Here is a 20,103-nt window from a genome sequence, read left to right as displayed (position 1 = left end):
TTGACTGGAAGAGACCTGGCTCATCTGTCATTATGCTCACTGTGTGGCTCTCCACCTTCACACCAGGGCTCCTCCATGTCATCACATCGCATAGAGAGAAGAAGGAACTGCCTAAAGGTATAAGACCATGAAATGGTGTCAGACATGTTGATAGGGCCCATAAAAACTTTAAACTGCATATAGGGCAAAACACACTCAGGCAGAGCTGAGGCAGCTCAGGCTATCACAGCCCATAACCAGGGGCAGGCAGCCACCAGCCCAGGAGATCATTAGGAGCAAAATGTTGCTGCCTTCAATGTGGAAGAGCACAGTGCTGACATTCACTGTCCTGCACAACTGTCTCTGCCTGTGCCCTGACCGGCAAACATCCTTCACAGTCTTCAACAGCACTGGTGACTTACAACGTGAGAGACACTCTGCTGCTTGACGTGGCAGCCCTTCTGTGGCCGAAAGGGACGGCCTGCTGCTGGGAGAGCTCATCAGGCAGCGCTGTCCTGACTCCGAAGAGAGGTTCAGACTCTGAGGATGTCAAAACATGCTCAAGAATGACAGCAGACATGGCGTCAGTAGCTGATGAGTTAGTCGTTGGGGTGAGATGATGGTGAAAAAGGGTAGGAATGACTGAGGCCATGGTCTCACACGCAGTGGCAAATCTACTTCACCCTGCTACAGTTATTCCCACTCCTACCCAACCCCCCCGGTGGCACAGCTGTGTGTGGTCACATTGCGAGACACATCAGAGAACAGATCCAGATGGAAAAAACTAGTTCAGATTATTTGTCAGACCATCAGACATTTTTGTTGGCGACAAGACAGAGTGAAGGGGAGGGAAGGGATAAGGGGGTCAGCGGGGAGCAGAAGGGTGCAGACTGTGTCAATGGCATCACACTTGGGGAAGGGCGGGGGGGGGCACGCAGGCCAGCAAAGCCTAAGTGCTGTCTTTAAGTCACTTGGCATTCCCTTGATCTCAGAAAAGGGAATCTGGATTTCACAGACACACAGGATTTTTTTAATGTTGCCCAGAGTCCATATCCCCATATCCCAACATTATTCTAATTTCATTTCAGCTTTTGGCTGGGGGGACGTGGTATGTATGTACGTTCGCGCACAAAGTGAGAGATGAAGAAAAAACTAGGCCAGAATAAAGCTTGCATATTCTGTGGGTCTCCTCAATAAATCTATCAATTTTAGTGATAGGGACAACCCTCAGTTTACAGCAGTTCGTATCATAGTATTACTGTATGGCAGATGTTTGACTATTTTTTGAGCAAGCTACAAAATACATGTGTTTCTCACTTATTCTTTATTCAAATAATATCCCTACATCATCAAGGAGAGAGAAAGAGGGGAAGGAAGAATCTGCACTTCCCTTGACATTACACAGCGCATTTGAACTGTGAACTTTCCCCATACCTTGTAAGGAGGCTTTAAGAATTCCAGTTATTGAGCATCCTATAAATTTATTTTTTTAAATTTTAAACAAAAATAAATCCAAGTCTCACTCTCTGCAAGAACAAAATGTGAGAGAACACATATTGTGCACACACATATTGTACAGTACTGCCAACATCTGTTGCCATAATTAAAGAGAGCAGCATTCGAAGCAATAATAAAAATTAGAATAAAATACTGAAAATATGACTTTTCAGTGGTTTCAGTCTGGTAGTCAGCCTCATGCAGCACACTGGAAGAGCAAAAGGCTGTTGCTTCTTTCAGCACTGAAGTTCTGGCGTTCTGAGCTTCAGCAACTCTCATTATCTTCATATTCAGACTTCCACAATCCTTTATATTTATGTGTTTTAGAAATAGATATAATTACTATCACAGAAATAAGCCTTCTTTTTCTGATAAAACAGCACTGCCTCCATGCTAGATAATATGTGTTGCTCGATGCAGTCTAGTAAGCACTTATTCTTTCATATCAGATTTTAGAAAAAAGAATAATTTTTAAGCTATTGGATTAATACATTGACTAGGTTTGTCAGAATAAAACAACAGCACTTACATTAACAAACAAAAGGTCTAGAAAGTCCTCAGAGGCATTTAGTTTACACGGATTGTGGATATTTTCCTGGCATGGGTTCACATTAAAATTTTTACTGCTACAATGTTAATCACCACATAAAATCTTACACAATCGTGCCTAGAAAGCAAATCTGCAGACTGAATTTCTCATTCAGCCTATAATCTGAAATTAACTGCTGTTCGGTTACTGTTGTTTATGGAATACATTGTCCCATCGGTCTGAATGGCAGATTACAAATATAAACATAAAAGTCTTTGCCCTGGGGAATTTACAATCTGCTAGATGAGTTACCTTACAAATGGTGAAATAATGCAACCAACAAGGGGTTTTTTTTTTCTAATTCTTACTTTTTGGCAATAAAACATCACCACATCTCTAATAGGAACTTCCTAAATTACCATCACTACTAGGCAAACATCTAACTAAAGCACCTGAGAAATGGCTACCATTAAAAAAATATCTGGTAATTAAAGGCCATGATTACCTCAGAAAGGTGAATTTGGCATGGTCAGCCAGCTCCGTCTGGATTTAAGATGGCTCATTTCAGATGCCATATTTTTCATATGTAATGTTCTCCGTTACCAAGGGATAATAGTCTCTTTATTGAAAACATACTCAAACTGTCCCACTTGGGAGTTCTAAATGAATATATACACAGTTTTTACTTTGTATATATCAGCCAATGTGTATTATTCACAAAGAATCAAGGGCAATTTTCCAATGCCTGAGAGTTAAGGAGATTTAACATGTCAATTTTTCTAACTCAGTGCTTTACAATACAATCCCATTGCTGTATAAATCACTGATAAATAATAACCCCCTTAATACTATCTTCACCTTCCATTAAACAAAATGTTCTTAACTTTAAATTGCAAAATTAAATAAAGGAATATTGCTCTATCACGTATTACATGCACTGTTCATCATTTTACTGTTCAATAAAAAAGAATGTAACAACAGGATTCAGCCTGTAGGTTCACTGTTAGAGAATTTTAATCAACTTCTATGCTGCACCATTTCAGTTGGAAACAGGGGCAGATGAAGGTCTACAGATAACGTTTGTATTCAAAAAATATTTCTAGATACAACCATAATTTTATTTGGCTGATTTTTTTGAAAATGCAGTTACTCTTCAGAAGTGTAAATCAGTGGTAGCTGTCTTTTTATACTATTGCTATTTACATTTCTCTTACCATTAGTAACCCTACATCTACTTCATATATACTAATTATATATAACATGGGCATATTTGCAACTATATTAAAACTGTAGTAGAAACAGCATGTACCAGCGTAGCAGCATAAGGCAAATAGCACAGCTGCAACAACCAAAATACACATGAAAACCTTCAAATAGACCCACCACAAAAAAAGTAATAACTAAAGAGCATCTGTTCAGGCCTCCCTCAAAGGCCAGCAAACTCAACTGCTTTGATGACAGAAAGGATAGACTATTTAGTTGTGAACTAAGATGAGAAACTTCAGCCATTGTCACTGACATGTCAAATAATAATGATGTGTTTTGATGGCAAATTTCTCTATCGATTTCATCTACATAAGTGATGGCCTACTAATGGTGATAATATACCTAATGGCAGCATCCTTTCATTTGGCAATTATTTTTTTTTAAAGTTTTCAAAGGTATAGCTCAAAAGAAATTCTTAACAGATATGAGTACCACAAAGACTTCATTGCTTACATATACAAAAACAGGCCCACATATTTGCCTTGATTCCCACTCCTTATTTTTTCTCTCTCCATCTTCAGTAAAATTATTCTGAGCTCCACCTTGCTCTTCATAATTTGTCTTCCAATTGCATCCTCAGGTTTGCAGCTTCTGTATTTTTTTTTACTTAGGTTCATAATTAAGGAACCTAGAGTCCTTGCTTTGGCAGCAAAGGGTGCAGCTGTGTTCCCTGAGTCATGGTAGGATGCTGTAGTGCAGGCACTCCCCAGCTGCATTCTGTTTGGCACCAGTTATCCATCCATTCAATCTTAAGGCAGGCGACAGTACCACACCTGCTGCAAGGTTTATTTCCAATCTTGTGCTTGGTATTCTCAGTGCAAGCTGGAGTAGATAGTCTTCATATGGCAGAAGACAACCAAGCAGAACCTATTTCACCCCATTTGTCACAACAGAGTTGCTAACAGCAGTTGTTGTCAGCTGTTGCAATTTCAGGGGTACACAGATGATTTGAATTCTTACAGTTTTTGAAAACTGTGATGACAGCTCCCATGTTTGCCCAAGCTGAGCAAAATTCTGTTAAGTGCTTTCCCTTTGCACAGGTTGTACATTCCCAGAATTACTCTGTCCTCAAAAACATCGTTATTGCCCCTCTAAAAGGCATGGAGGCAATCAGTGGCTTGTATGTATGCAAGTACCAAGACAACGTGTACCTTATTATTCTAAGTGAATCTTTCACAGCTAGTTTTCCAGTGCACTGGCAAGAAATAAATTTGCTGAACTAAAAAAAGATCACTTTTTTCAGTAGTGGTCATGACTGGGTTTATCCACCATTTGAGGCCTAGAAGACAGACAAGCAAAATAATTTTTTCGTCTTCCTCCTCACTGCAAAGTTTGAGAAGTTGAGTTCCTCACAGTGGTCAATGGTTAGCTTGAAGTAGAAACATGTGTTTGTGCTCTAGAGAATGATGTCATATAATTTATCTTCATACCACATTTTTCCCAGTCTTTGACCAAGAATTGGAGGAGGAACAATCCATTCAATTTTTCTCTGCTGCTGCGTCTTGCAACCAGTATCTACAAGCACAGACTGTATGCTCCTATTGGATGCACCATGGCATTCCTCACCAGGTTCCGTGCTTCTGGTAAGTACCAGTCATTTTTAAGGTGGCTCTGGCAACTAGCTGGCTAACAAGTTGATCTGTCTTGTGAAGTAGTTTATTATACAAAAAAAGTCCATCGTACTGAAGGAATTTAAATATATCACCTCTGGTCTGCTTCTCTGGACAACTTTATTCATTCCAACATGAACCCTGTGACATGAGTGTAAGAAACACAAAACGCTATTAGGTTTTCATTTTTAACACCTTTTCAGTGTCTGCATTATACTTTCATGCATGATTTATAAAAACGAGTAATTGTAAAGCATTGAGTTAAAATGCTCTTGGCACATATTATCAGAAACATCGCTGATCCATTTAAGCACCTCTTCCAAGTGGGCAACATCACATATGACTATTCTGTAGCCAAAAAGGGAATTAATTCCATACTAATCTAAAGTGCTTCATCTCTAACTGTGTCAAGCCTGACAACACAGGTATCATGCCATCCCTTCAGCAGTTGCTGTGCAGAGCCTCAAGCTATGGTGCCAAATTCTACACATATTCCTCGAAAACATGTCTCCTGGAAACGTTTGCCAATAGTAAACGGAAGACTGCAAATGGTTTTTGAGGTTACCATCCTAGGGAAGTTTCCATGCACCCTATGCATTTATGCACATGGGCTTCGCACAGAGTTTAAGCAAAAATATTTACATTGGCAGCTCTAATATTTCCAGAGTCATTGGTACTTAATGTCCCTGCCTATTGTAGGGGAGATGACAGAGGGCAGGTGGTCTGCACAACGGTGGCTTCCCAAAACATCTTTCCAGATGGAAGTATTGAACCTTGCAGTGCTGGATTTTTTTTATATGACAACAAATTAATGTCTTTACTAGGTGCTCTCCTGCATGCACTACATCCCTGGTGAGCTCTGCTGGTCCATAACCTGAGAGGACCTATCCCATCGCTAACCCTGCAGGGTGTCACCTATGTTGAGTGTTCACTGCTTACATCTCACAGCAATAAATTCTAGGTTTTCTGGATATATTATTACAAATCGAAACAGAACAACTCCATTTATGCAGTAGCAGGTATCCTCCACTATCACTTCCTGAAGTCTATCAGCATTGCTCACACGCAGCATCCTGTGCAGAGAAGGAAAAATATCTAGTAGCAGCACAACATCTTACTGAGAAGTTGATGGTAGGTTGTCTACCAAGACTAATGGGTTGTCCTCCTCTCCCAAGTTACTGAATGAGACACATGATGTCCCAGCCTGCTTAGTATTAAGATGCTGTTCACATTCCTTGTTAGCCTCATAACGTGACTTCCTAAAGAACAGCAGCAAATGTGCTTTAGGAGATTATTTGTTCCACATGTGACTGTAAAAAACTGTTGACTGAAGAAGTCTGTCAAAGGGACACGAAAGACACAGAAGTCACGCAACTTCTGAAGATCCAGTTGTGGGTTTGCTGGCACTTAATGCTATAAACTCAGGGTTTGCTCTTTTGAGAGCCACTCAAGTTTACAGTGGTGGGATCTGTTAGTTCATGTGATGAAGGGCTAATCACCATAAACACAAAGGCCTGGAGATGAGCAGGGGACAGCAGCAGGCAGAGGAAGCCAAATGGCACCTGGACTTGGCAACTCCCAGGAATCTCAGCAGAGGACAGCCTGGCCACAGCCTGTGTGTCAGAGGAGTCTGCAGGAGATGCGCTCACCAACAACCTTGCAGACTGAGCAGGGTTACTGCCTGCAGGTGTATGGGACTCATTATGGGATGAGCATCTGGGGAATGGCGCAGAACTTACTGCAGGGTGTTTTAAAGGGATCAGTGGTAATGTGTGAGACATGAAATATTAAGGATAAAGACCAAAAGCAAGAACAGGAGGGTGAAGGTTGCTTGTGAAGGAACAAATGTGGAAAAATACAGAGGTAAGTGGATAAAAGGAGCCAGTTGCATGGAAACAGGCTACTGGTCAGTATGCATGTCTGGTCATGCCCCATGCCTGATCACCGCAGTCTTCTAGTTAAACTGCATTTCTAACTGCTTTCCTGGGTGAGGGACTCTGCGTACGTGTGTGTGTGTGTGTCTGTGTGCAGCAGATGGAGTCACGCCATGGGTCAGAGGGCCTGTGCGTCTGGGTGCCAGCAACTGGAGACATGTACGTATGTGTGTGTGTGTGCACAGGCATGTGTGTCTGACTGCTAGCGACTGAGCTGGAGTAGCAGAGCATCATTGCAACCACATGAACATCCTGATCTCCAAGTTAGCAGCCAAGACAAAATCAATGGCAGAGATGCAGAGGCTGGGCAGAGCATGGGACAGTGCAATGCGTGACCTGAGAAGCCCTCACATCCATCTGTTCCCAGCCATCAGGGTGGAGCACCTCAGCCAGCTGAGCCAGGCAGAGGATGCTGCAGGCAGGTGACTCGGCAGACCTCCATGCATGAGCTTTTGGAGGTCCCAGGTCACAAGGAACACGTTCTCAGCCTATGCGAGTCTTGTTCTCCCAAGAAAGGAAAAAGAGCAAGAACCCGAAGCACAGCTGGCCACACAAGGGCAGCTCCGATGTGGAAGACACACGTAGGAGCTCAAGCACTTTGCAGTACTACACTGCCTCAAGGCACCCTGTGCACACAGGGTCTGGAAGTCTGGAAGTGGCATGACTGACTTCCAGGTGGACAATACTGTGTCCCGAGGGTGTGGGGTGTAGTGGTGGTATGGCCCCTGCCTCACAGGGTAGTGCACAGCTATGGACCTGGAGCTGTCCTTCCCTTTCCAGCTGCAGCTGTCACATCTGTCTCCTGATTCAGGGGAACAAGCAGGGCCAGCCACTCTCACCCCACTGGTTGTGGCTGCAAAACGGACAGTGGGAAGATAGGCCCTTAGGCTGCCCCCCTGCAGCTGCTCCTGTGCAATCATGCCAAAATCATGTACTTGCATTCACTTGTAGCCCAGGCACTGGTGCCGAATTCTTAATACAACAGACTTTCATAGGTTACAGCAAAGATGCAAACAGATGGCATAAGGCTTCAAGCACAGCTTATGTGAAGAGCTGTCATGAGGAACTGGGAAGTGCTTTCCCTTTACAGTGTGGTGGGACAAGGTTGCTCTGGGCTATGCCACACAGCCTTGCCAAAGGCATCGCAGCTTTCTGCTGATGCAGGCTTCAACACTGGGTTCCCAGGGAGCTTCGTTGGAAGCCAAGCAAGAGGTATCTTTTAATAAGTGAAAGGAGGGGGACGCGAGGAGAATCACTTTCTTTAGCAACTGGCCTCACTTCAAAACTGCAATCTGATCGCAAGGCTCTGTTTCTAACTCAAGCGTAGAGGAGGATTATAACAGCCCTGAATTTTGTATTAAATGGAGCATGTTAGAAAATCCTGCGCACATCTGAGAAACAGCAAGTCTAGGCATTAAAAAGCATGCCTCTCTAAACTTTATGAAAGTAACAAAGGATGTTCGCCTTTGAACTCCCAACTAAAGTGTTCAGGGGACAATAGATCTGTGCAAGGAACATGCAATTTGTAATTGATTTATTAGGTTCTTTTTCTGCTTTCTGAATATCTACAAACATGCTACAACTGTTACATCGTTTCCTTATTCAAATGCTTTTGATTAACAGTAGTCAGAATTTTTGACAAGGTGAATTGATCATAAATAATCAAAATCTGAATAGTGTTGCTTAGCTGTAATTTGTTAAGGAAAAAGAAAGGCTTTAACACACCAGCAAAGCACAAAAGTACCTGTAGGTAGAAGTTGATTTCTGTACTTATTTATCTGTTTGGCTTTGAAGTTGACTCTCATCCACTATTTGTGCCATGATAACTATTGTTCATACAGGCACAGACTGCAAAGATTGAAGTTTATAAGCATGTTCACGCAAACTGAATTAACTTAAAAACTCAGCCACTGTTTGCATACTTTTACTTACATACTAAGAACTGGCAGTGCAAGCAACAGAAAAAAAAATGCAAAGAGAGGAGTCAGACATGTCTTAAAAATTAAGCTCCTTGTTCAAGCCTCACCAGACAATATCAGAGCTGGCCCTTGAAGAATAAAAAGCAGAAAAAAATCAAACAATTCTTGTTTCTCCATCCTCCCAAGTCGCATCCTGTGAATTTTCTCTGCTTTGCTTTTGCTTTGTACAGACCACTACTGTGTTAGCAAAGCCATTTTCTTTGCCTGGAAAATGTGAACATTCCCTCTGAAGAGCACTTGAAGCATAGTGGGGGGCCAGGGGCAGGGGTGGGGGGGAGGTGGTGGGGTGGGTGGTGAGGACATACTGCAGTGGAGCGAGGTTTCTCTGAAAATAACCATAATGGATTCATTTTCATTCCTGCATTAAGGGACTTGCTTCAGAGCAGAAGAGTAGCCAGGCTCCTTCAGTGATAACCTCCCCTTTTCCTTTTGCCTGGTATCACACCTAGGCTGAACGGGGAAATATTTTTTCCCTGGGCTCTGTTCTGTGATACTCACCTCTTGTCCTCAGGGGCTCTGATTGTATAGGGCTGGTGTGGGTGGGGGATTTGTAGTCTAAGAGTTAAAGCAGGAGGAAACAGAGATAGGACCCCTGGATTACAGTCTTTGCTCTGAGATCGAGTAAATAGTCACTTATATTCAAATACAAAGCTTCCCTTTTGAATTACTTTTTCCATTCCCTACCAATCCAGGCTTATCTCCCTAAAACGGTCTTCACTTTTAAAATCAATTTATAACCGATCAGACAGCTAAAATAGCTTCTTACAGTAGGTGTCTTTAGTCAATGACTGATTTGCATTAAGAAAGATATGACAGCCAAGTGTGAAGAGAAAAGAATGATAGTTTAATTTTAGAAAAATTCCACATTCATCTGAGAAATGATTACTAAGCACTGTGTATGTTCATACATAAATTATTTCTAAAAATGTGAAAAGATATTAAAATGCTAAATATTTTCTTGCAGCGGGAGCAGGAAAGCTCCGGAACAGATGCTGTGGCCTTTCCAGGGATGGAGCAGATTCATGCCCCAGGGAGGCACCCAGCGGTCCTGTGCCACTGACTGTGACACTGAGCAAGGATGAGAGCTAACAGCCCAGGGGAAAAGGGGCAGAGGGGCATGGGTGGAGAGGGAGGCTAAGACAGAGGCAAAAGCACCTTCCAGCCTCTCTGGGGATGGGTGAGAAGCCTCCCCTTCAGCCGGGACACGCATTCTGCCAGTGGGGCAGGCTCTGCACAGCTCAGACAGGCCTGGGGGCAGTGATGCACGGGCATGTCATCATGGAGATAAATAGAGATAAATGGCAAGGTCCCCAGGCGAGCGGGCTGGGGAGGCCGGGCAGCTGGCTCTGGCTGTAACCTCTGCAGAGCCAAAGGCAGCTCCAAGGAGCGTGACAGCCGTCAGGAGGACGTGCCAAGGAGCCAGGTGCCAGCGCCTGAAATAAGTCCTACAGCTTGTCAACAGAGCTCTGTCATCTCTATCCAGAAAAAGACTAATAGTGGGCTGACGCCTGGCACTGACAAATTACCAGGTTGCTGGAATCTGGATTTGGATTCGTTGCTGAGTTTTGTTTTGATTTTTAAAGGATATCTTTATTTTACCAGGACAAGCTCTTTTCTTTGTCCTCTCATGGTCCAAGCTGGCAAAAAAGCAGCCTGAGATCTCCCACAGAGGAAGCCCAGACCCTGCCAGGGGCCTGTGCGCAAGTGTAGGACCTTCAGAGGCAGCAGGGACCTCCTTGCAAGATGAATTGTAGGCTCAGAGCCTGTGAGGGAAGGAAAGGAGAGAGTCAAGAGGTGAAAAAGCTGTGTGAGGAGGGAGAAAGGCTGCAAGACCATTAGAGCATAATATTGTGGGTTTTACTAGATGCATCTCATTTTTCAGTGTCAAGAAGAGGATGCACATGCAGTGTTTGTCCCACACTAACACACCCTGAAAGAACAGACATCAGTCACCAGCTGTGCCACGTTTTTATTAGATAAGCTTTACGGAAGCATCCCTCCAAGTAGGGAATAACTCCATGCATCACAGTCAGGTTTGACAGGAACATTAAAGGCAATGTGTATTTTGATATATCAATCCAAATTTGTAGGCAGCAGAGGTCAGATTTGACGTAAAAAATTGTTAGAATTATTTTTCATTAAAAAGTTAGGTTTATGGCCTCTAATGAAGATCTTACGATTTTACATAAAGATCTGTTTCAAACAATCTAAACTTGTGTTATCTGACATTTTAATTAGCCTCATCCCATTGCCTTGGAAACAACCTGTCTTCCTGCATTATAAGTCCTAGAGCATTTGACACTCTAGTGCACAAGTCTGTTTTAGAAAGACAGCAAACTTTTATTAGTGTTGATTGACTTCGTTGCTACACACTAGAACTGCAGTATTTGACAAATTCACTCTGCACATTGCCTGACTTCCCTGAAATATAACAGGAAACTCTTTCCTGGCTTCATTCAGAAGAAGAAAATTATTGTATAAGCAAATTATGTTGCGTGGAGGCCCAGATCTTTTTAGGTTTCTGTTCTTAGGAGACAACAGAACAGGATCTTCTCTTTCCAGAAAAATACACCCACGAGTACCAACAGAATGGCTCCAAGTTCCCTCACACAGACATCTCAGTGGACTACATAGTAGAAGTAGGAAAAAAGTAATTCTTTCATATATGGACTGGTCCAAAGACTGAAAGACAATGGGAATATTCCCAGCAGACTTGGGAGCAGACTTTGAACAGAGTAGGCACCTCCAGCTCCATAACACTTAACAGCCTTTGCCCTTAGTTTAAATCCCCTCTACCAATCCCAGTGAAAGTTTGGGAAAAGCAGAACACTTCCAAAAATGCTGCTTTTTTTTGGCTTCACTGCTGAGATCTTCAACTACTACCCATTGCCACAGTAGAGATGCTGTTGAAGTGTTATCAAAACATCAGTTGTTCTTGTGTATTGGCCTGGACCAAACTCAGCTCACCCAGAGCAGTGTGCTTCCCTGATCTCAGTACAATGCAAGCACACTACTCATTCCTTTGCAAATATAGGACTGTCAGTGTAAGGGATTTCTTTGTCTCATGAAAGTAATGTAACTATCCTATAAACATCACACCACTGTAGTATGATACTGAACCATTTCAGTCCCTTCAAAAGTGCTTTGAAACTATGCAGAACTCAACCATTTTCCATCCAGGACAATAAAGAGTAAGATGCTTTATTTTGCACAATTTCCTATTAGAATTTTTTAACAGATTTTTCCTGAAAGAGGCAAATATAAATTTTAAGCACTACATTTTAGACAGCAATTTCACACATACACAGAGTGGTCAAAATGCTATATAACAGAACATTTCAGTGGTAAAAGGATTATGTTGGCTTACACCAAAAGCTGTATCTCTAATTTAGTACTTACGCATTCTGAATAATAAATTAAAAAACTGGTGGGAAATTAAAGTTTTTCATCAGCAGGGCAAAAGGTTCATCAGATGAGTTTGTGCCAATTGTCTGAAATCAGAGTTGAAAAGCACCATCCCCTATCCAACAGTGGCTCCAGATTTCCATCGTTCAGGGCAGAGCCCCAGATTCCAGGGGTTCAGTTCCCAAGATTCACATTAATTTGTTAAATATGTTTTCTTAGCCATGATGTGTGGGTTTTCATGCAAGACTTCCCTACAACAGAAAACCTTCACCACCTCCATTTCTCTTGACCGATTATCGCTGAAATTACATTCTAGTGCTTTTGAATACAGATCAGCTGGCTGAAGCCTAACAGGAGCTATGTGCCAGAAAATACCTCAAAGATTTTATTTCTCTCTGGACAAAGCTAACAAAAAGAACACTTTTCCTTTCTTCCCCAGGTAAAAGCTTCTTCATTCACCATGTGGAAAGGAAATATAATGACATGTTTTCTTTTCAGATAGCTTGCTCTTTTTCAGGGCTACTGCAGAAGTAGTTTGCTCTGGGCCCTTGGCCCATTTTCTACAGCAATCTGACAGTGCTGATTTGATGGGCTATGCCCATGTGGGAAAGAAATGGTCCTTTCAGGAGCATCTGTGGGATGTATTTTCCCCATTGGGAGTCTCAGAGAAGGGTGATGAGGCAGGAGAACCAAGCCACTTGTCTCCATGTAGGTGCCCCAGGATATTAAAGTGCTTTTACTCTTCATTCTTTCACTGCTGGTCAGAAGGGTCTGTGAAAAAAAACATATAATCTGCCTTAAAGGTCTGGTTAATTCATTCTTGTTCCTCATCTAAGCTCACAGAAACAAGGCAAGACCAGCCCAGACCTAAACCCCACCAAAAGGTCCCCAGAGGTTTCTACAGGACACCCACACTTCAGAGAAGGGGAGCAAATCACAACAAAATCTGGGCAGCCATGGTCTGCCTCCCTGGGTAGACTTGGACTCCCTAGCTGATGACAGAGATGAGGTCAGACAGCATTTTTCCCACCCTTTGCAGTCACTGCAGGAATGCCTTCAGGCTCAGGGAAGACATGTCCACCGTCCTTAAAGGGTAGTCCAGCAAGGACATAGAAATATAACACATTTCTAGCTCTTCTTCATGCATTCATATTTGGAGAAAAACAAACCAGACCCCTCATGTTGCACTACCAAGCTCCCAGTCACAGGGTGGTGTCTGCTCGGTGGGTATCCCACTGCTCTGGAAGCCCCCTCCTCTCTTCCCTGGGGCTGCACTTACCACAGACCATATGCAGGCTGCAGATCTGGTCCTGAACACTGTCTGCGGTCTTCACCTGAAATGACTGCCTGGAAGAGTCAAACAATTTTTTCCTTTCTAGGCACATCTGAGAAAAGCTATACATTCTTCCAATGCAAGGTGACATCCTGCTATTAATACATGACTGGGAGCCAAAGACCTTCAGGAGCCCCACTGCATGCATGAATTGCACCCAGCTGCATGGCAGCTGGGAAGAGGGTACTGCTGCTTTCTCATTTACCCAGATAAAACCCAAATGTTTCCTCCCAAACTGAGCTGAGCTGCAGCTAGTCTGTACCAGCTGGTTATCACATTGAGCGAAGAAAGGAGGGAAATGGATTTCTTCCTGTTTTCCTTACTGGTCAAAAGATTAAAAGCAATATAGTGGTGTTGGTCCCTAGGTATTGTCTGATTAATATCCTGTTACCCAGCTGGCAAATTGCCAAATTCACCTCTCATTTAAAGAGAGACCGTTCCATGAGCTCAAATGGATTTTATTAGCATAACACTAATAATTCAGCTCTTACAACCCAGAGAAAATATTATAATTAAATACAGGCATGCATTGGCTGTCAAGGTTCCTTCTTGCTTTGCTTCTAGGTAGGCAGAGAACCGCAATGCATCAGATATTTCACCACCACAATCAGGTCAGAAGGGTCTAATTTTACAGGAAAAGTGTTACGAAGCAAAAAGATCATAAGCCCTGAGAAATTCCTTCCTCCTAGCAGCATCTAGAAGCTTGTCCCTACTGGGTTTCAATAGCGTTGATCAGTAAGATGTAACACAGAGAAGCCTTCTTCCTTACTTCCAGGTTTCTTGTCTCGTTAGGACATTCCTAGCTGAATGTTGTCTGCTGGCCCATAAATCAGCTCCCTCTGTTGCCTGACTCTTCTAGCACCCTTCACAGTAATAACCATTCTGAATTCTCCAGCATGTCGTTTCATTTGTTCTTCTTTGTAGCAGAGGCTTATAGAGACGTTCAGTTTAGAAACCACCAGTACAAGGCTGGAGTTACCAGCCCAAAAGATACCTGAGGTTGCTTAATTCATTCCACATTATTCATATGTTAGGGAGCACAGTTATGACATGCATATCTTTTGCCTACTGTCTGCATCAGCCACTCATGTCAACCGGGATTTCAGAGGAGATAACTCCTCTCTGTCACCTCAAGCAGCAGCTGCTTCCCAAATAGTGCTCCCTGAGGGACTGACATGCCATGGAAGATAAATGATCTGAGGACACTCACTAAAAATATCGTGTGTTAATTCCCCAATTAGAAGTCTCAAGAGGAGAATAATGAGTGATCTGTTAGCAATTCTGTAGGTTCACAGTTGTCTGATATCCCACATTTGGGAGCCGCTGCCCTCAGGTAGCAGCTAATTGGCCCCAGTTACCATAGTGCCTCAGTCTTTAATGTATGTATCCTCACTACTGCTCAGTAAAGCAAATAAGGACTGATTTCAGTTCGACAGACTGGGAGCTGCATTTCAGAGAAAGCAGGGAACTGACTTTACAGCATTATACTACAAATACAAATCACAGAGTGAGGCAAAATCCAGGTCCTGACAAGTACTTTCTACACACAGGGAGAACCTGGTGGCAGAAGATGTTTCTTTGGGTCAAACCCGTTTATTTACAAGGACTGCAAAAGTGCTGTCAAAATCAAACCACCAGTTTCTTTGCCTAGCCCCTCGCAGCCAGCTCTGTAACCAAAAAAAAGCTGTCACAAGGCCTCTTCTTGAGTGAAGCTCCTGTGATTGCTCTGTCTCCTCAGTTTTGCGTTACTTTCTGCCTCTGTCTCTTCAGAAGTCCTGCTCCTCCCACACAGGCAGGCACACAGAGCTCATTACCTCTCCTTTCAGGGCTTGCTCTTTTATTCTCACAGGCCAGCATAATTTAGCCTTTGTGGGAGCTTAAGAACTTGCTCCTGTGGTTTTGGAGACTTGGTACAACCAGGGAGTTGTGTTACTTGTGAGACTTATTTGAACAAAGCGTGGCTTTAAGCCCACTCACCCTCTGCAAACGCACCCAGACTGCAACAACACTGAGATACCTCAAGATTATTTTTTTTTAAATGCTCCGTCAGCATTGATTTCAATAGGAAGCTGGATGCCTAATCTGCTTATGCACTTCTGAAAATCCTATTAAGTGCCTCTATACTTCTCTAGGTGCCTAAATATACTTTTCTTAATTTGTCTCTAAATGATTTGCATCCATCATCAAGATTTGTGAGAGTGCGGCTCGAGGGGAGACGCCTCCCTTGTCACAGCCCTTCCGTGCAGTCTGTCACTTGTTCAGATACCTAAACCGGGAACCGAGCTCTCGCGAAGATGCTGTGACAGTGTGAAACATGTCTATTAAACTGTGAACACTCTTCGAGCTGTTGCCTCCTTGTCTCATTACACCTCCCATCCTGTGCTGAGCACACGCACCCTCTCCCCCGGGGGAGCCCTCTCCACAGGGTTATCACAGCTCCATCTCCCCTTCCATCGCTGACCCAGACCTATACAATTTTCTGCAGCGGGCTTGAGCTGCAGATGGAGCCGCAGCTCCTGGATGAGAGCAAGGAGTTATATTTTGGGAGGGGGCAGGGATGGTTTGGGTGCTTGGAGGCAGCAGCCGGGACAGCAGCAGTGTCTCACCTTGGCCCCCAGGCACTACCAAGAAGTGTGACCAAACCAGGCAGCGTATATAAATATTTGCTTCTAAGGACATCCTACATAATTAAATGCCTGGGGCTCAGAAATATCTTTGCTCAGCTTTTGTTGTCTTCCTTGTCTTCTAGTTACTAAAACGCAGTCACAGGCAAGAAAAGCTGTTGAGGGGATGTATATCTGAGAGGCTCAAAAAAGCTGAGGCTCAGCTCCAGGGTTTGTGTCAACAGGATGGCCAAACGCCTCAGTCTGGAGAAAGGGCATTAAAAATGGGTCTGTGCCTTTAGACCCAGCACTGGATGCAGTAACTGCTTCCTACAGCCAACGGATGTAGAAGTGAGGCCACAAAGAAACTGAACTTGCCATGACCAGGCTGGTACCCACCTACAGACAACTTCTTGGGAAAGATGGGCCCCTCTGGGGTCCTCAGCAGCTCTGCCCCAGCCCCACTGCAAGCCTTGATCAGAATGGAGAAGAGAGAAAATTAGCACCTCTGGGAATTACAGTTAAACAGTCCTCAGAGCACCTTTAGCTGTTCTTAGGATGAAAAGAAACTTTGAAAGGGGGATTAAAGTTAGGACGGTTGATTTTGATATAGAGGAACAGCTATTTAAAAAAAGCAATGAAAAATGGGAACATATTCAGAGACCTACACATACTTTAATAGAAATCTAGAAAAGTGCAAATCTGGAAATGCTCTGAATCTGGTCAGCTATCTCTCCTCTTACAGACCCTGTGCTGCAGTCCAGAAAGCCTTGATAAACCAGAGCTTAAAAGTCCACGTGGCCTTTGCCACTGTTTTCTCCCTGTATTAAATCTGTTTGCTAATACCCAGTGTAGCAGCTGAAGCGCCCCAGCACTCGCAGCAGCCCCATCAAGGACCCAGCAGTGCAGGGTCTGGCCCGTGAGCTTCAGTCAGCAGCTTCTGTGTTCCCAGGTCTTTCCTTGAAAAGCGTCAGCTTGAGCAAGTCTTGCAGCACACATGCACTTCAGTCATCTCTCTGCAATACCACAGTAATAACAGTGGCCCTATACAATCCTTATGGATTAATTAGTTACCATTTGCATTTGCAGTGGCCACTGACAGTTGTACTGCTGACAAATCACCTTTTTGGGAAGAGTGAATAAACTCCCATACAGAAAACCTAGCAAGTTACAGTTTGCTGATACACAATGAACAGGCAGGCAGCCCAATTCCAGACACACACACAAAAAAGAGAATAAAACCCCCTGATTTTGCTCATCTCCCATTGCATCTGTTGCGATGAGCAGACAGAGGAAGAAAGGGCTACATTTGTTCCCGGCCGGAAGCGATGGGAGTATTTTTGCCTCGGATCTGCCAAGCTTGCAAGGAAAATCCCCAAGCTGGATTTCCTCGGGGAGCAAATGTTAACTAACAAACAGAGAGTTGGACATGCTCTCTTTCTTGGGAGGGGAGCAGGGCTTCCCTCAGTACTGCTTTGGAGAAAATAGTTTGCATGAGGCCTAGAGCCAAGGACCAGAACATAACCTAATTAAGCCAGAAAGGGTGATTAGCTGTTTATTTTGATGATGTTCAAACCGTGCACTCACATTATACACTGCCCTGGGAGAAAAAAGATGCTGTTTATACTCCCAGATCTAAGGGATCAGCAGAGTTTATTTTCCCCTACAAATGAAGTCTTGTTCTACTTACATTCTTTCAGCTGAGATCAGATCTGTTTATTTTCACTCATCTGCAGGAAATAGAAATATTTCAGTCTGTTATCCTGAGTCCCAGGAAGCAGTTCGTATTGCTTAACCATGGGCAAAGGCAAATTAGTCACAGCCTTCACATGCTACCTCAAAAGATTTGTTTAGCAGTAGTACCATTAGTGGCAAAAGGATTTACAAAAACCCATATTGCAAATTCTGCTTCTTGAACCTTCTCCAGAAGGCACGAGAAACTTTACTAAAGCCCCCAGATGACTTGTGCTTCATCATGGGAGATGGAGTTGATCAAGTTCTCCCTCTTCCCAGCAGGCACCTCCATGTATCGATGCTGAGCTGAGGGGTTTGATGCAGTATTATCAAGCTCCCTGCTTCTTTACTCTGTTGAATTAGTTGCTGATTTGTGAGGGTATCTGGAAGCACGGCACTGAAAAATTAAAATGCTGGTGGGAGAGAAGAGAGGTGCAACGACACTCATCACACATGACTTCTGGTCAGACCAGTGGCAACCGGACAATGACATCTTCACAATATGTGTAGCACACCCTGCCAAAAGCCACGGAGGGATCCCACTTCAGTGTTCCCAAATACTTGTTTGAGTTGGCTTCATATTTAATTATAATACAATCCTCTTTTGCTAGAGTTTGTTAACAGGATTTGTTTGCATGCTTTGATCTTTTATTTTTAATCATCTCTCGTGTTCATGAAGCCTTTGGTAAGATTTTGCACTGATAAAAGTGTTTGAATTATAACAAATGGACTACAAGGTGACAACATATCTTAGAGAGGGTCTTAATTCTTTTGAAGTTAAGCTTTTTGATGGTCAATTAAATTATTTTAATTGTATCTTATTTATGTTAAACTTAAGACTGTTTTCCAACTACTGGAACTTAAAAATTCTGCATAAACCAGGCAACTGCAAGTGCTGTGAATATAAATTTTATCTGTTGACTACATTCAGCAAAAGAAACAATCAAGAATGCACTGAACGTCTAATACTGTGATGAAGATAGAAATTACTGGCAACCAATTATAAAGATATGGAGCAGCAGAAGGTACAGCGTGTTACATACATTATGGGGCTGCCAGAATAGGCTACTTAGGGATGTACAATAATAATTTAGATTGTTGATCATAATAATCTCATGCTGGTCATAACTGTCGGGCTGTTATTTTATGCTTCCCCAGCCTGTTTGCTGAAGCTGTTTGCTAATTTTTGTACTTGTTTATAGTTTGCAAATTGTTTGAGGCAAAGTGAATTTCGCTGTTTGTTTGCACAGTACCAGCTCTCGAGAAAGGGATGGGAACCTCTATGATCTCCATTGCTGAAAATAATTAAAAAATCCCTAATGGACACAGCAAAAATTCTTCTGTAAGAAAAACAAACTCAGCTGAACTCCAGCTAAATTAACTGATATCCCTCATGATCTACCAATTTTCATGATGGATTATGGGGAAGCTTAAATGAAGTTCAAAAATAGCACTGTGTTCCTCCCTCCTCAACCTCATTGTCGCAGGGTCCTGATGGCTATCAGAAGATCAATCTGCCGCAAGCAGAACTTCCCCACTACATTGAACATAATCCTCCAGTTCACTGGTTTAAGTGAGTCATGAAGGATTACTTTTCAGAGTAATGAGGGGTTAGATGTTTCCCAAGATAGCTAGACAGCCTGCATGGGTTTTCAAGATGAGCCAGTACATGAAAAGTTACCAAGTGCCACAGCCTTTACCTTGGTATTTTCCCTTTTTCTCACAAAAAGGCCTGGTGGTCTGAGACATCCACCTTCCTGGGAGCAAGTTTCTCATGCAGATCCCAGAGAAAAAAATTCTTGAGGTGCAGATGTTTCTCTTGTTTGTTTGTGGTTTTTTTTCCAAATAGCTTCATCTTCTCCCTTTATTACAAAGAAATTAAAATTCTTTTCTGTTCTATTTTCAAATGTGCTCTGTGATTGCCAGGGCAACAAAACATACCAAGGTAAGATCACTTTATTTGCAGGGTTTTTCATACAGTGGAGAAGTGATAGCCCACAAGCTCACATGTATGGCATAACCATGCATCCCGGTGGCCTGGCACACTGTTGCCATCCCTTACTGTTTGAACAGTAAGAGGACTCTGGTACTGTTATGCAGTATGCATATGCAGGCCAGTCCTACTTTCATGGATCTTTGTTTTCATGGACTCCTTGGCCAGTCATTCCCTCCTGTGGCACATGTCCCAGTGAAGTGGCTCATGAGTCATGGAGGTGGGGCAGTAACTGCCCAAA

The 20,103-nt window shown here is 43.1% G+C and overlaps 1 long non-coding RNA gene across 1 annotated transcript; it reads right to left on the bottom strand.

Moving 5' to 3' along the window:
- Positions 1–11,969: 11,969 nt before the first annotated feature.
- LOC114011337 (uncharacterized) lies at positions 11,970–19,837 on the bottom strand. The gene is made up of 3 exons (XR_008747035.1): positions 19,570–19,837; positions 17,826–17,865; positions 11,970–12,970 (listed from the first exon to the last, which is right to left on the bottom strand). It is a non-coding gene; the product is annotated as an uncharacterized LOC114011337 (long non-coding RNA).
- Positions 19,838–20,103: the final 266 nt, after the last annotated feature.

Source organism: Falco peregrinus, chromosome 4 (assembly GCF_023634155.1).
Source record: "Falco peregrinus isolate bFalPer1 chromosome 4, bFalPer1.pri, whole genome shotgun sequence".
Taxonomy (NCBI): domain Eukaryota; kingdom Metazoa; phylum Chordata; class Aves; order Falconiformes; family Falconidae; genus Falco; species Falco peregrinus.
This window is presented reverse-complemented; position numbering and strand designations above follow the sequence as displayed.